The 16,087-nt window shown below is 43.6% G+C and overlaps 1 long non-coding RNA gene across 1 annotated transcript; it reads left to right on the top strand.

Annotated features, from left to right (window-relative positions):
• The first annotated feature begins 566 nt into the window (after positions 1-566).
• Positions 567-10,536, top strand: LOC109370950. The gene is made up of 3 exons (XR_002121520.1): positions 567-593; positions 2,820-2,873; positions 3,335-10,536. It is a non-coding gene; the product is annotated as an uncharacterized LOC109370950 (long non-coding RNA).
• The last annotated feature ends 5,551 nt before the right edge of the window (positions 10,537-16,087 follow it).

The following is a 16,087-nucleotide window of genomic DNA, read 5'->3' on the forward strand; positions in this document are numbered from 1 at the left end:
TGCCTAACAGCTTCACCAAAAGTTGAAGCGCACCATTGAGGACATTCCCTAAATGCCTCTTGAACCCCAGCAGGCATGGGACATCAGCTACCTCATTGAGAAGCCTGTCCCAGTGTTTCATGAGCCTCCTGGTGAAGAAATTTCTCCTAATATCCCTTCTGAACATCCCCTGGTGCAGCTTTGTGCTCTTCTCATGTGTCCTGCCATCAGTTGTATGGAGAAGATGCCAACAGCTTCCTGTGCACCTCCTCTCCTCAGGAAGCTGCAGAGAGCAATGAGGCCTCTTGGCCTCCTCTTCCAGATTGGACAACCCAAGTGTTCTCAGCCTCTCTACATAGGCACGTCTTCAGTCCTGTTACCAGCTTTGCTACGCTCCTCTGGATGCTGTCAAAGACCTTTGTAGCAGAGATGCTAAGTCACAGCTTGCAGCAGTAATTGAGCACCTGGTGGGAAGGCGGGGCCAACCCAGGGAGCTCAGGTGCATGCAATGGAGCTGAGCCAGGATCCACCTCTTCCCAGAGGTCATATAAGGGTTGGCAGTGGAGGTAAGGGTATCTTGCTGGAGATCCCTGTGTACCTGATGCCTTCTGAAGGTAAGCAACCTTTTCCTTTTGTTTCTGTGCCTACAGCTGTTGCATTTGAGCATATCTTCACTTGCTGCAGCTTAAGACTTTGCTCCTCTGCCATTATTGCTGCACTTTCCATCGCATTACAGCATCCTTTTTATATTGTGGAGACCAGAACTGCGTACAGTACTCAACGTGAGGCTGTGGCAGCTCCAGCCTATTTAGATCCCTCCACAAGTCCTCTCATACCTCTGGAGACACAACAGCATCTCCTGGTTGAGTATCATCAACAAAACTTGGTAAGGATGCACTCCATTCCCACATCCAGGTCATTGGTGAAGTCTTGAACAGGGAGCACTGCCAGTGCCTGGCCACCAGTAAATGCAGCCCCACTCACTGCAACTGTGGGGGCTGGGGAAAAGTTCTGCATCAGAGGGTGGTGGGCATGGAACAGGCTGCCCATGGCAGTAGCCACAGCACCAAGCTGGAAAATGGTCTTGGACATATGGTTTAATTTTCACATGGCTCTCTGTAGAGCCAGAAGTTGAACCTTGCAAAACCTTGCAAAACCCTTCCAAATGTGGGTATTCTAAGCTGTGTCATAAAAATTTACTAAAATTCCAGAAGCGGTGCAGTCAGATGTGGGGACAACAGAGCTAAGACAGAGATAAAAACTATTTGTGAAGACAGAAAAGCAAAATGGGAACAAAAATGCAATGATGATACTGGATAATGACTGGTGTAGCTGTACTGGGGCTTACTCCTCTGGGATGTTATTGAGGTGGCAAAGCTCAACACAAAGGTCATTGAGGAGAAGCAGCAATCTAAGAGGGGATATAAGGCCCAAGCCTGAGCTCTGCACCAAAGTTTGGTTGACATCTTAAGTCTTCTGACATATGTAGAGAACTTTCATAGCTAGTTTTCCACGGAAGGGTCTCCTGGTTACCTTGACCAAATGCCACCACATGTGGCAGCTCTGTAGCCATACAAACCTATTCCTGATAACTCCGTGGTGGTGCTCAGCAAAACTCCGTGGTGGTGCTTAGCAAGCCAGATGTCTCCTGGCACCAGTGCTGCAGTTTGCTCTGGATTTGGCTCCAAATGCCTCTCTGTTTTCTCAGCAAGAGAGAACAAGAGATCAGCCCTCTTCACAGCACATCATGAGACTCGCCCACCTGTGTAAAATGTTTTGGACTCTTTGTACTCACAGCACTCCTTCTAGTAATTAATGAATGAGCCTTACAGGCAGTGAGAGTGTTTCAGTCCATGTGAGGGCTCCAATTTTCTTTTTCTGTTTTGTTGTTCATATGAAATGATTTTATCAATGCAGCTCTAAATGCTTACTGGGTTCACTGGAACTCCCAAGGTAAAAGAAATAAGAGGTCCTAGAAATCTGCAGGAGATCAGTGTTCCTTAAGATGTCTTTGCTGTCAGGAGAAAAAAATCAGGAACACACTGGCAGTTCTTGGGGTTTCAAATGAATTAAAAATGGGTAGTTAAGTCACTATTCAAATTAGAGCTTAGTTTATTTATATTCTCCCTGGTAAGGCTGGATGGCAGAAATTCATCAAAGAGGTTCATCTAAAAGGATGATAAAGATGAAGTGAACTCTTTGTAGAATCAATATATGTATATATATTCTACATATCTGTGTGTGTATATATATATATATATATATTCTACAAAGTTATATATATAATATATATACATATTACACCACCAGAAATAATTGCTTGATTTTGGAATATCTGTGACTAATTCAAAAGCATTGGTCTTTAATTGATAAACCAGATCTCGGAGAGATTGGTGTCCCATAGTGAGCTCAGGGCTGGCACCAAATAAATAATGAACATCTCACATCAGAGTTAATCCAAATCATCGAGTTCAGAATCAGCCAAGCAACCCTAGGAAAAATTCCCAATTGTTTAGCAAATTCTGTAGGAAGGGAAAGTTCATGCAGAGCAGTGAAATCTCAGAGAGACAGGCTCCATTTTGGGTAGAAAACAAGCCAATTATAGCTCATGGAGACAAAAGGTGAAGGATGGAATCTCTTACAGCAGCTAACAGAGGCTGTCTCTACATTTTCCCTGAGACAACCAATAGATGATGGCATTTCCAATTATCTCAGACAAAAAGTTGCTTCTCCAGCCTATCTTCTGTCTTTCAGACAATAAGTTTTTGCTGCAGTTCTTTGTTTTTTTTGCCTTTATTGGTCATATCTTCAGGTTCTTAAAAACCCAACTGCACTTTCAGGTGTCCAGATGTGCATGTCAAGGATGCTCCTGTCTGCAGTTGCCAGCCTGGCAGGTATTTTCTTCTGTTGTTGTTTTAGCAGACATTTCGGTCAATATTTTTCCCATTATAGATACCTTCACAGCAGTTCTTATCACCAACTCAGAAAAAGCAAGCAGGTCCTCATCTTGTAGTAGAAGTGATTTGCAGGTTATCTGGTATCTTTCTTGCTGAGGATCTTTGGTATCAGCGTATTCAAGCTGAACTTTTCTGTAACCTTTCTTCAAAAATCAGATCCTTGTTTGGGAGCACCAAAGTTCTGTCCCTGATGGATAACATTAGTATTCTGCAGGAGATCTGGGTGGCTGACAGTCAGCAAAATATGAAATACTCTGTAATCATAGCATCACGGAATGGTTTGGGCTGGGAGAGAACTGGGTGTCCAGTTCCCAGCTTTGCCCATTGTGCTTAGCTAAATGGAAACAATATTTGGATTTAAACATGTGAGTGATTATTTTTCTTTTTTTTCCCCCCAGGTAGCAGCAATCCCTACTGTAATGAATGGGAACAAATGAACTTTCCTCCCTGTAACTAGTGGATACCTTCAGTAGCCATCAGTGCTCTGGAGGTTGCCTTTGGGTTCTTCCTTTGTACCACCATAAAAAAAAAAATCTTTGCAATAGCACTTCACTTGATTCTGGCTCCCCATACAACCAAGAAGTTAAAGAGAAATTTCAGATTGTTTTTTGATCTGTGGGTCCCACAGGTGGCTGAAGAAAGGAGAATGGATAAACACTGGGTGCTGGTTGGGTACATCATCCTTTTTCCTGCAGTCAAAATAATCGGCATCGGCCTAGAGATGTTGTGAAAGGGACAATGCTTAAAGACACTGGAATGTAGGAAAGCAAATCAAAGCTTTAGTAGGTCTACTGGAAAACTGTCTGCCAATTTTCTCTCTTTTTTTTTTTTTTTAACACAATTCAAACTTCAAATTTGAAGATATTAGCCATGTCTGGCCATTTAAACATATACAGTTTGTCCATTTACCCAGTTATTCACTAAACTGTGGCTGATATCTAGAATGGCGCAGAAGAAATAAGACACAAAAGAAACAGGACCCAAAAGAAATTTCCCAAGCATCCTAACACCACCACCAGCAGTCATGGCGTCTTTTGAAGGCACTTATGAAATCTATCTATCATGTCTCCAATCAGAAGCAACAGTGTTAAGAGATCTCTGTGACCAGCTACTCAGAGCTCACAGCTGACCAAAGTCACATCATCCTATTATTCATCAAACCCTTGATCCAGCAGTGCTATTTATTCCTGCTGGTCCTATGATGAGGCTGTTGGGGGCATTCACTGATCTCATGGTAGGGCAAGTTTGATTTCCAAGGTGAATCTATGAGCTACAAAGTTTGAGTCATCCTTTGTTCCAGGTTAGCTGGCTCAGCCAACCTAACGTATCGTAAAGAAGAGCTGTGGTCCAGCTGCTGCTCTCTCCTTTTCTGGTTCAGGGACATGATGCTCCTAGGATTGTGGCTGCTCTTTCAAAACACGAGGCACAAAGGAGTGCTTGCTGTTTGCTAATTGCTGGATGACATTTTTCTACCCGCTGGCGCTGCCGCCGTCTCTGCTCGTGGTTACATCTTGTCTTTGATCTTGTTCATGGTCTGGCCTTCATCTTTCTGCCTCAAAAATGTTCTCTTTCATTTCCTGTTGGAGGAAGAGACTAGGTCCATTCCTGCAAGTGGAAGGATCAGATATAACTTTATTGAATTCTGTTTGCCCACAGAATGCCAGCAAGACAAATTTTAAGGAGAAAAAAAGTGCCCATTGTTTCAGCCAAAAGCCTTGCCTCCATACAGGTGATAAAAGCCAGGGTTGGAGATGCTGTCAGACAAATTTTAAAAACTCCAGTATCTGCTACCTCTGTACCTCTGTGATGCTCCTGTTCATTTAGTTCAATACAACTTTTATTCAGACTGGAGGAAGATAGTGCATTGTGACTGGATGATAGCTCTGTAGTTTGCCTTCAGGACAGCTTGGAGTGACGTGCCAAGGCTGCCCTGCAGCAAACACCCTTCCAGCATTTCAGCCAGTACCTCACTCTTCCACTCATACAACACAGCAGGGCACAGCAAACAATTATGCATTTCTCAGAAAGCCTACCTTGCAGGCTCTTGGAAGACACAGTGGGCAGGTGCACGTTAACCTCCTGGGCTGAGACCCAGTTGGGTTCTGCTCATTTTTGGCATTTCCTGCTGGGACTGTCCTTTGGTTGTCTGCAGGGAGTTACTTGTCTGCCTTGGTTGCAATGGTCAGCAGATCTGTGCTGTATTCTGTGAGCATGTGGCTCTTCACTGGAATCTTCTTGCTACTTTACCAGCAAAGGAGCTGCTCCATCACTCTTTTTTTGGCTGTCTGAATTGCTTTCCTGAATACACCATAAGTGGTTCTTTGCAGGGTTCCTGCAAGAGTTAGTGTTTGCATCTATCCCAAGGAAGGAAAGGTGACTTGGAAGCTGAAGAATGCCATCTGTGTTGGCTCAGGAAATTTGCTGCCTCCCACCTGACTGTGATGCATGGAAGTACACAAGTTGGGCAGCAGTTATCCAGGTGCCATACAGCCTTCGTTCCCACCTGGGAAGAAGAGAGGAGGTATTTCAGTGCCCAGCAGCAAGAAGCTGAATGCAAGAAGATAAAAGGGGCATTGAGGTCTGCTAGCTAATAAACCATCTTTGGAAGAGATGAGCATCCTATAGGTAGGGAAGAAGTCCAAGAAACAGAGCACATAGAGAGTAATCTCATCCTTACATCCTTTCCACACTTCTGGCAGTCAGTGCTTCAAGAATGTGGACCAAATTTCAGCCATAGTTTATTATAATAATGATCAGTTCTTTCTTAATGATAAGTTCTATAATTAAATTGGCAAACCACTCTGTTTCTGATTTTAAGCTCATTTCTAAACAACATTACTGAAAACCCTCTAGTCTGTGAATTGCAAGGAAAGAACTAACTGGCTCATTTTTGTCTTCTTTGTGGTCTTCTATTAATTTTTCTTCCACCCTGGTGACTCCTTAGGGCCATGGCTTAGTGGGCAGTGTTGGTGAGAGGAGAACAATTGGACTAGATGATCTTAGAGGTCTTTTCCAACCTGAACGATTCTGTGATGGTCTAATGTCTTCTCTCACTGCAAACCTACTCCTTAACAGATCATCCCTCACCCTTCCTTTCAAAGACCTTTTATCCATTTGAAACAGCAGTACCAGAACTCCACCAGCAAAGGTGTGTGCACATGCATGTAACAGTTATCTCCTGCTAGCAACTCCAACATCGGAATTTGAGCTACAGCTCAAAGACACTATTTTTGCAGCAAACTGCCCCCCACCCCCTCCTGCTACATGTGAATAGTTTCACTCCATTGCAGATCTTCAGAACTGTCACTTCTGCATCCGTTGCCAATTAAATTCAACTGGTGTTTCCATCAGCTGTCACTCCGTGTTGCGATGTGCTCTGGCAGTATTTCTCAGCATGTCTCACTGGGATCACTGTCAGCGGTTCTGCGTCACCAGTGAGTCCTCTCACCTTGTTTGTGAGACCACCCTTTGTCAGGAGCCCACAGCGTGGTACCCGTGATGTGATGTTGATGGAGAAGAGACCCAAGGAGCAGCAGGAAAACTGCTAAATTTACTTTTGCGTGTTTGGGAAAGCTTCAAAGCTATTGAAAACAACACTTTCAAGCCAAGATGAAAGTAATAAAAATGGTGTAAGACACAAGTTGGGACTGCAGACTGCAGAACAGTGCAAGTCAATTGAATGGAGACTGAATGGGTCTCGGAGGCCTTCTGCTCCTGCTAAAGACCTGAATGAGGTATTTCTGCCTTTGCCTCAAAGTAGGAATATAAATTAAAGGGTGCACTTTGTGCCACATGTCTTTGCTGCATTTCAGCAGACTCCCCATGTTGGCCATGAAATGGTATCAGCCACAATGGCACACAGCCTCATTGTCAGCTCCTCACCCCAGTGCGGAGGAAGCCAGATCAAAGTTGGAAAGATGCTTCTTTTGTCACCCAGCCCTGTACTGCACCATCTCCAGGTGCCTCATGCTGTAGATATGCACTGCTCTGCACTGCAGTGATTCCATGTAATGGAACTCAGCGTGTTCTGCAGCTGAAATGCAGCAGGGCTGAGCAACCAGATGAGGAAGATGGTCATGCATGCCCTTAGGTCAAATGTAGCTGTTTGATAAAAGGAAAGCCACAGCAAGTTAGCATAGTTGAACCTCACATTTCATCAGGGGTGGTGGTGTACCTGCACTGATTTCTTGGTGGTTCATCAGGGACAGTAATATGAGGAGTCACACTACAAGAGCATTTCCTTACTGTGTCCTCTTCTGAGAAGTGACAGCAGCTCCAGAGCTGATCAGTGGAGTTCTGAAGGGATTCAGGTCCTGGTCTGTGATCCTCACTGAGACATGCTCTCCACTCTCTCACATGTGGGGCAGCAGAGTCTCTCCCCATCATCTGCCAGTAATTGGTTCAATTGGTTTCTCCTTTTCCTGACAATATCTATTATTACTCGGGTAGGATTTCAGGATGAAATAATTAGCAATGCAGCCTTTATGGAAGCATTTGACTGAAGGATGTACCAAGGCCTAGGAGTGCTGGGATTTGTGATTTGTGATGTGATTCACCTCTCAAACTCCCAGTGACAGGTGGGGATCTCCTTTGTGTCAGTGCAGATGGAGGCAGCATCTTGGGTGGTGGCTGTTCTGTCTGAAGCATCATAAGCTGCTTTGAATTCAAGGGCCAGGACTGCCTCAAGGATAAGTAATAAGAGGTCCAGAAATGCTGACAGTGTCTGTTGCTCCAGTTGCGTGGAAAATGCTGTGTAAGAGTGGTTCCGAGTGCTACTTTATATGAAAAGAGTACAGCACATTCTGAGTTGAGCACTCGTGTTTTGCATTCTGTGTCCTTTAGCATTTTCTGCCTGCAAGGTTTCAGTGTTCCCATTTTTCTCATACTCACCGAAAGCTCTCATTGGCTTTAATGAGTACTTGGCTGCTGCAAGTGCTGGATAGCGTTTGAAACCCTAGCAAAAAACATCTGAAGGTTTATTTTACCAACCATAAAGGATTGCTTAGTGGATTGCAGGATAATTTAGGACAGAAGAGGCTGACAGGGACCAGTTGTAACTCTTAAGTCACTGAGACCACTGGAGAGGTCACTTCATCTACTTGGCCACTCACTCGAATGACAGAGGAAACCTTTCACACATCCAAGCCAAAATCTGATTTTTCACTCTACAAACCATAGCCCAAATTGAATATTGTACATTCAACTGCATTTATTATTAGCAAAATGTTCCAGATGAGGAATCCTTTCCTGGAAAATCTGCAGTATCACTGAATTAAACCATTGGAGAACTCCTGTGAATATGGTCCCAGTCCCAGTATACACAGCATAACAGCCCCCAGGGGCACCATCAAGCAAGGATTTTGTTTTCTGAGAGTCGGGTGCAATACTTTGACTCAGTGAGGATGCTATAAGAAGGTTTGCATGCATGGAGGTCTTCCTCTTCCAGGAAAAACTAGAGCTATTTGCAGATGGAGACAGTGAGGGGCTACGTAAGATATCAGTTTTGCAAAGCTATGCTCCCGGTAATATATACTGTAACTATTTTAAATGGCAGAGATATACAGAGGTGCCTGGAGATGCCTTTACTACTTTTCCAGCACCAGTGATGGTTTTGTTGTGTTCTTTGTTGAGGAAAGCACTGACAACAACACCACAGCCCTTGGAACAACTCCTGAGACCAACAGAAGTGCTCAGGATTGCAAAGCTGAGCACGACTGGGCAGTGCTCAAACATTCCTGGTGCTTTTATCTCACTGGAAGAACTCTGATCTCAAAGTGCTCTCTGCATACCTGCTCAGTGTTTCCTACATGGCCAGTGGGGGTAAGAAGAGTCAGTGGGTCTGCCTTGTCTCGTAACTGGTTTCTAATTTTTGAGGTGTAAAACACAGGCTCCATGCTGAAACTTTAAAAGAAGAAACTGTTGGCAGAAATGATGGGAACACATCAGACAGATTACAGCATTGCTTTTTACTTAGAGGGAGGCAAAACTTGCTGGAATGTACAAATAATTGCTCCAGGACCAAGTGCTTGGAAATCAGCTGTCATCATCTATTAGAAATGTGAGATACTCTGACAGTAAAGGGTAAAGGCTGCTTTGAATCAAATAGCAAAAATTCTCTAAGGACCCCCTGGCAACATCCTTTCCAACCCAGGCATGAAGCTTTTGCCCTTTCATGATGAGTCAAAGCAAGACAGTGAAAAAGATTGGTCTGGACAGCTGTGAAATACATGCTGATTTAGTGATTTGTGATAGAAATATCCAGCTTGGTCTGTAGGAATGGAGATGCCTGCATATGAAAGCACCAGAAGAAACTCCAGGGCAAGGATGAAGTGTTGTACTGATAACAAAGGGATCCATTTGGTAAATTACGTGTCTTTTGTATTGAAACAGCACAGCAGCTCAGGAGATCACCTGCACTCCAACAACAGGAAGATAACAACAAGGTGCAACAGCTTGCCTACAACTTCCTCGTCCCGTTATCCAGAAGGCAGGCGGCTGCTTTTAGATACCAAAATGAGGAATCATAGAATCGTAGAACAACTTGGGTTGGAAGGGACCCAAGGATCATCAAGTTCCACAGGAAGGGCCACCAACCTCCAGATCTGGTGCCAGACCAAGTTGCCCAAGGCCCCATCCAACCTGGTCTTGACAAGAAGGAAGCATAAAGGAGGCGTGGGATCTTGGAAGTATATGGAGAGTAGAGTAAGCACAATGGCCATGGGCTCCTGAAGGCCATGAAAGACCTGCCCCAAACCCAGCTCACTCGTGCCCACCAAGGAGAAAAGAGGGACAGAGAGAAGGAGATAGTCCCTTCCCATCCCTCATACCTAGAAAGCAAACACTGTGTTTCAGATCAAACAATTCTTCACTGGTTCTAAAATAAATGTTTCTATTTTTCCTTGCTGGTGGAACTAGAATGCCCGTGTTCCCCCAATGCAGGGGCAGATGTTTCAGAAAAAGGTGTGGTAATCTACTTTCCCAAGTGTTGCTGTGCCCAACCAAACCTTTGTGCTGAAGCTTGAAAACGGGACGACCTCTAAAAGGAGAAACGTGCAGCGTGACCCCATGGGATGCACATCATTGCACCTGGAGATTCCAGGAGGGTTTTGGTGCTGGAAAGTTTCCATTTCCTGAAGCAGTGCAAAGTTCTGCGCATTGAGGTGTGTTGCTCCTGTGCACCACACAACTGCTCATAATTACCTGCTACAAAATTTACCATTTCTACCTCGACGCTACATCATAACCACCCAGGGTGGAGTCACTGAGCCCCTCTAGAGCAGGTTTACTTTGAATAAGGGAAACCAAAGCACTGCAGAGGGATAAAGCCCCATTCACTCTGTAGAGAACAGACCAAAGGCGTCCATTGGTTCCCAAGAGATTTGTCTGTAGAAATCTTCCCGAGTGCCAGCAATTGTTAAGTCTCGCAGAGCAGATTTCTAGCAGAAAAGAAATCTATGATGCAGCATTTGGATCTATATTTATGTGTGGATAACAAAGTTCATCTGCTCTATGTATAGAAAACCTAAATGTGTCATGTGTTAACTGCTTTTTCTGTGTGTGCTTGCATACCTAATATGAAAAATATAATCTGCACTACAAATTCTCTCTTCTTCTAGACATAGTGGGCAATGGTGGTGGGAGGTGGGTGGTTGGACTAGATGATCTTAGAGGTCTTTTCCAACCTTAAGGATTCTATGATTCTGTTATTCTATCCTCATTCTAGCATTCCCATGGAGGCTGCATCCCACAGCAGAAGATCCAACCCCCAAAAACTTGTCTGCATCTAACTCTGTGTAACCCACTAAGAACAACCATCACCTAGATCTCACCAGGCAAAATTTTGGACAGTGTGGTTGAAAAATTGAACCCAGGTGTTCAGAAAGAACACTTTCATATAGAGAAGATCAGAAAAGATGGCTTTAAATAATACAGCTGTATTTTTTGGAGATGAGCAACTGCTTCTCACTGAGAACAGAGCTCATCTTCCTACTCTCCTTGCCACACATTGCTTTGTTAGAATCACTTGCACCATCACTCCTGAGCACAGAGATGTAGTTCACAAAGTACACAAAGTTCCTAAACTGCTGAGTTGATTTTCTGGCTGTGAGTGTGGACAAGGCTTGAAAATACCAGGTTTTAATTAAAGAAACTCAGCATGCCAGTATTATTATTACTTTCGTCAGAGTTTTCTGAGGGAAAAGGGCTATTGGTTTATTTCAACCCAGAAAGAATCAATATCAGCCAAATGCTTTACTTCTATAAAAGATGGCTAGGCATCATGAAGGTCTATAAATAAGGCTATCAAGCCTGTACTAGGGAATCAGTATGCTTGGGTGCCTCTCTGAAATGCTTCTACATCAATATACGCAGCATAGGGAAGGAGAAGGAGTTAGGAATCTGTGTGTCTTTACAGACTTCATTGGGGTCATGGAAACATGGCGGGTTGACTGGAGTAAGTGTGACTCCAAAAGGATGGGAAAGAATATAAAGGAGTTGCCCTTTATATGAGAGAATGATGGGTATTCAGGGAGCTCTGCCTGGGGTCAGGCCAACAGACAGTTGAGGGTTTATAAGTTAGGATTAGTGGGTAGTAGGTTGTCCACACAGTTGCTCTCATTATGGGTATCATTTGATTGGGAAGATGCAGTAGATAAAGCCTTCTTTGGACTACTAGAAGAAGCTTCATGTTCACAGGCCGTGGTCCTCGCAGGGGATGTGTAGAACACTGTATCTTCCAGCAGGATAGAGTGCATTTTAACAGCATCCTGGTACAGGGGATAGAAGTAGCAACAAGGATAAGTGCTTTGCTGGATGAGATCAAACATGGAAGAAATGGTCAGGGGTGTGGAGGTAAAAGCAGCCTTGGCTGCAATGACCATGGGATGATGGAGTTTAGGATTCAGTGAGGAAGGAATAGGATCCAGTGTGGAAGAAGCAGAACAAAAAAGAAAGGCCACAGCTCTGGTTTTCAGCTAAACAATTTGGCCTCTTCAGGAATCTGCTTAGAAGAATCCCATAGAATATGTCCCTGTAGAAAAGGGAATTCCAAGACATATGGCATATGGTTGAGATTCAGGGTTGATATTTGAGGATAATCTCCTCCAAGCTCAAGAAAGGTCAATCCCAAAAAGAAGAAATCTAGAAAAGGCAGTAGAAAACCTGGGCTCAGACATTAAAAGAAGCACACAAGAGTGGAAGCAGGGTTAGGCAACCCAAGAGGAGTATAGAGATATGGCCTAACAGATAGGGATGGAATTAAAAAAAGCCAAACCCCACATGGAACTGAATCTAATGAGGGATGTGAAGAGCAACTAGAAGGGCTTCTACAAGTACATCAACAACATGAGGAAGACTGGGGAAAATCTGGGCCTGCTACTGAATGGGGCAGTGTACCTGGTAACAAAGGTCAGGGAGAAGGCTGAGCTCCTCAATGACTTCTTGGTCTCCATCTTTACAGATAAGGCTTCAGGAATCATGTCAAAGATAACTTATGTTGTATATAAATGAACTCACAGGCACATACAATAAATTAAAGTGAAGGAGCTTACAAAGTAGAAGTAACAGCTCTCCCAGCCTCTTTTAGTGAGTGAGTCATAGCACATGGACTCAGGTCTATATCAAGCATCTCCAGAGAACACAGCAAGAAGTGCCAGCTAACATGCACTGCCCCAAAAAAGCTGACACTAATAATCTGGATGTATGCCATCTGGTTTGTGCTGAAAAAAACCCACTCCAAAACATGAAAAGAAATGATATCAGTAACAACTGCAAGTGCCTTGTGAAGGTCCAGTCCTTTGGTGATGATCATCTCCAGGTTTCTAAATACCAATATCAGAAATAAATGTTTTCATGCTGGGAGTTGCTGGGCTTCTCTTCCAGTTGTGGAGACTCCGTTCTTGAAGATATTTGGCATGCAAGTTCTCAATAACTTGATTTAATTTCCAAATTAATCCAACTTCAAAGGTTGCAACCTACTTTAGGCAAGCTGGTTGGACCAGATGGCATCTAGAAATCTCTCACAACCTACATTATTCTGTAATTCTGTAATTCACAAACAAATAGCAAGAAGAATCATAATAAATTGGCCATTCAAGTGTTTTGAAGTCCTAAGTGGTTTCATTGCTAGGAATACAAAGCTGTGATGGATGTTGCTTTCTGCGTGTTTTTTCCCCCTTGGTAATCCTTGCCAAAAAGATTGCATTCCTGGCTCTTTTTGTGCCAAAAGCCTCTCCACACAGGTGTGTCATACAGTGTCATTGATTGTTATCTACAGCTCTCTTCATGAAACTTAGCACACTTCACAAAAGGTTGGCATGCACTTCTCCCACTGTTAAAAACTGTGGCTAGAACCAATGTTTAAAATTGATCTCTTTTTTTTCCTGGCATGGTGAAGAGCAATTAAAATACAACACTTCTGTAAATTGGTTTTTGTATAATTGGAAGCTTAAGGTCAATGTATTTTTAATATAAACGATGCAGTCATCTTCATCTTTCCATTTAACAGTAGGAAGCAGGCTGCAAAACTATAGAGGAAAGATAAATGAGTTCCGAGGAACATTTGATTCAGAATTGGATGCTGCAAAAATTCTCCCGCATTAAAGCACTGTAGATCTCCCACCAACTGACTCCTCTCAGGATAAAACAAGGACAGCCCCATGTCTACCAAGTGCACATTTCTATTTGCAGTCGTGTTTCACAAAGAGGTGAAAATCCCACCTCCCCTCTCAGACATCTGCTCATGAGTTCTAAGAATAGGGAGAGATTTTAAGTCAGGTGGAGGTGAGAACCCCATTTCTCTAAAGCAGTGGATCCTGCAGATGCCACCAAGTGGACTCTGGGCCACATCAATGGCATGCATGTCTTCTTTTATCGCATGATAATCCTACGCTATCATGTCTTTCACAACACGAGTCTCTCTTGCTGACGTTTATGACTGTACTACGTCCTCTTATGCTTCGGTTTTTCTATATTTAAAGAGGATGATTAAAGCTTCTATTTTAACCTTTGGACTTGGACCCACGGATATCTCAACCAAAGAGGCTTAAAAATGGCAGTTTCCAGGGACGTGATTTAGCAGTGGATTGTTAGTTAGGGTAGGATGGTTAGGTTGAGGTTGGACTTGATGATCTTGAGGTTGTTTTCCAACCTGAGCAATTCTATGATTCCATGACACACTGGCACCACTAACTGTGGGTTCTCAGAGATCAGCAAATGGGGCCCTGCCAGGTGTGCAGGGAGGACAGCACTGGTGGGATGCAGCCAGGGCCCCACGGGTGCACACTGTACTGTGCAGTGGGACTAAGATCTGGGCTGGTGTGCTAACTCAGTTACCAGGAATGTCCTAAAAATCTATGGTGACACAGCCTCTGGAAAATATCAATGGCTGTTCTATTACTGGTACTTTATATGTTTTCCTGCAAAAAAGTGAGCTGATGCATAACATTTGTCAGGACAGCTTGGTTCAAGCCATAGCTGTTTCCAAGGGCAGCAGACTGATTGACAGAGATCCCTCTTCTACATCACTGAACATTTGCTTGTTCATCTCTGCATTAAGAACACCTTTCTGTAGATCAAAACAGGGCCACATCAAAACTTGGACAGCCACAGATGTTGGTGAGCTGCTGTAATGCCTTTATAAATAAAGCATTATTGATCAATATGAGGAACAGGGTCACTGTAATGAGGACCCACAATGCCTGAGGAATCACACTTCATACTTCCTAGCGAGGTAGTTGACACATCATGCCTTTTTGTGATTTTGCTCTTAATAATGGATATTAGCTTTGGGTCAGCCCCAAAGTAACCTAGCAGTTAGACCTGATAATCTTCGTAGATTCCTTCCAACTGAACTATTCCATTCTATTTCTAAAGTTCTAATTCAATTTCTATTTAAATAATAACGCTGTCCTGAAAAAAAATGCCCATGGAGCAGCCACAGGGATCAGGGAGTGTCCCAGCTGCCCTGGTTCAAGTGGTCATTCAATTCAGCACACTTGTTAGATCTAACTCTGCCTTGTCTGCACTATGTAGGATGATATGGCACCTGGATCTCCCATCTGATCGGAATTAAATGCCTAATGGAATTAGAGCATATGGGAAGGAATCACAGCCATGCCCCATTTTCATTTCCTTCTCAACGAAGCTCACAGCCTGATGGTTTTTGGACTAACGCCACTTTGGTTTCAGAGTGAGATACTCTAGGGTTTGACATTTAATTTGAGCTGATCCTCTCTTTTTTCCCTCTGTCAGAGAAAAGGATGGGCTTATTGCAGGAAAACGTTTGCACTGCATAGAAAATATTCACACCCCACTGGCAGTGGAGTGAATCAGAAAGTTTTGTGGGAGTGAGGCTCCAACGCAGATTAGGGCTTGAGAGTGCGTGTGAAAGAACGATATTCTGAGCACTACTATCCCAGATCTATTGAAATGTATCAGCTCTTTTTCCTACTGATTAGGGAGGAAACACCATGAAATACATTCAGCCTTTGTGGTTATCTCTCCAAGGCCAGAAAAAGCAAATGTTGTGTTCTGATATATCATTTTTATACAGGTTTATCACATGGCTGCGTGATTCTTTTCATGGCTGTCATGCCTCATACCACCTGAGGCAGGTGGTGTTAATCTCATCTATCTTTATGTGTTTGTTTTCTGCATAAATCTAATCTCTTTGATATACAGAGGGACAGATCATCCTCCTGCTCCTGATGGACTCGACTACTTCTGAATATTCAGGTAACCCTCTAAAATAAACAAAATAAAGCCAGCCTAGTAGCCCAACTCAGATTGAAATTGGGTGCCAGCAGCTAACAGCAGCAAGGTTTTCTCTTGTGCTGCCTCTCAAGATACCATCTGGGGCAGGAGAAGGACCATCTGCACTAACAACAAAGCCTCTATGGCCGGATTTGCTCTACCACTCAGCTTAAGGACTGAAGTTAGCAAAGGCACTGGAAAAAGAGAATTGCTTCCAGCTGATGATTCAGAGCTCTTTTCCACCCTCCCAGGGAGACAGCTGTGCTGCCATGGATGTTCCTCTCTGTAATTTACATGCTGTGCTAGTGGCAGCTCAGCAAAGTCTCTCTCTGCTACTTGAGAGGCAAATAGGTTTTATTCTTTGGGAAGCAGCTTTGAATCCTCCTCCCCAGAAAAAAAAA

This window comes from Meleagris gallopavo, chromosome 25, assembly GCF_000146605.3.
Source record: "Meleagris gallopavo isolate NT-WF06-2002-E0010 breed Aviagen turkey brand Nicholas breeding stock chromosome 25, Turkey_5.1, whole genome shotgun sequence".
NCBI classification, from domain to species: domain Eukaryota; kingdom Metazoa; phylum Chordata; class Aves; order Galliformes; family Phasianidae; genus Meleagris; species Meleagris gallopavo.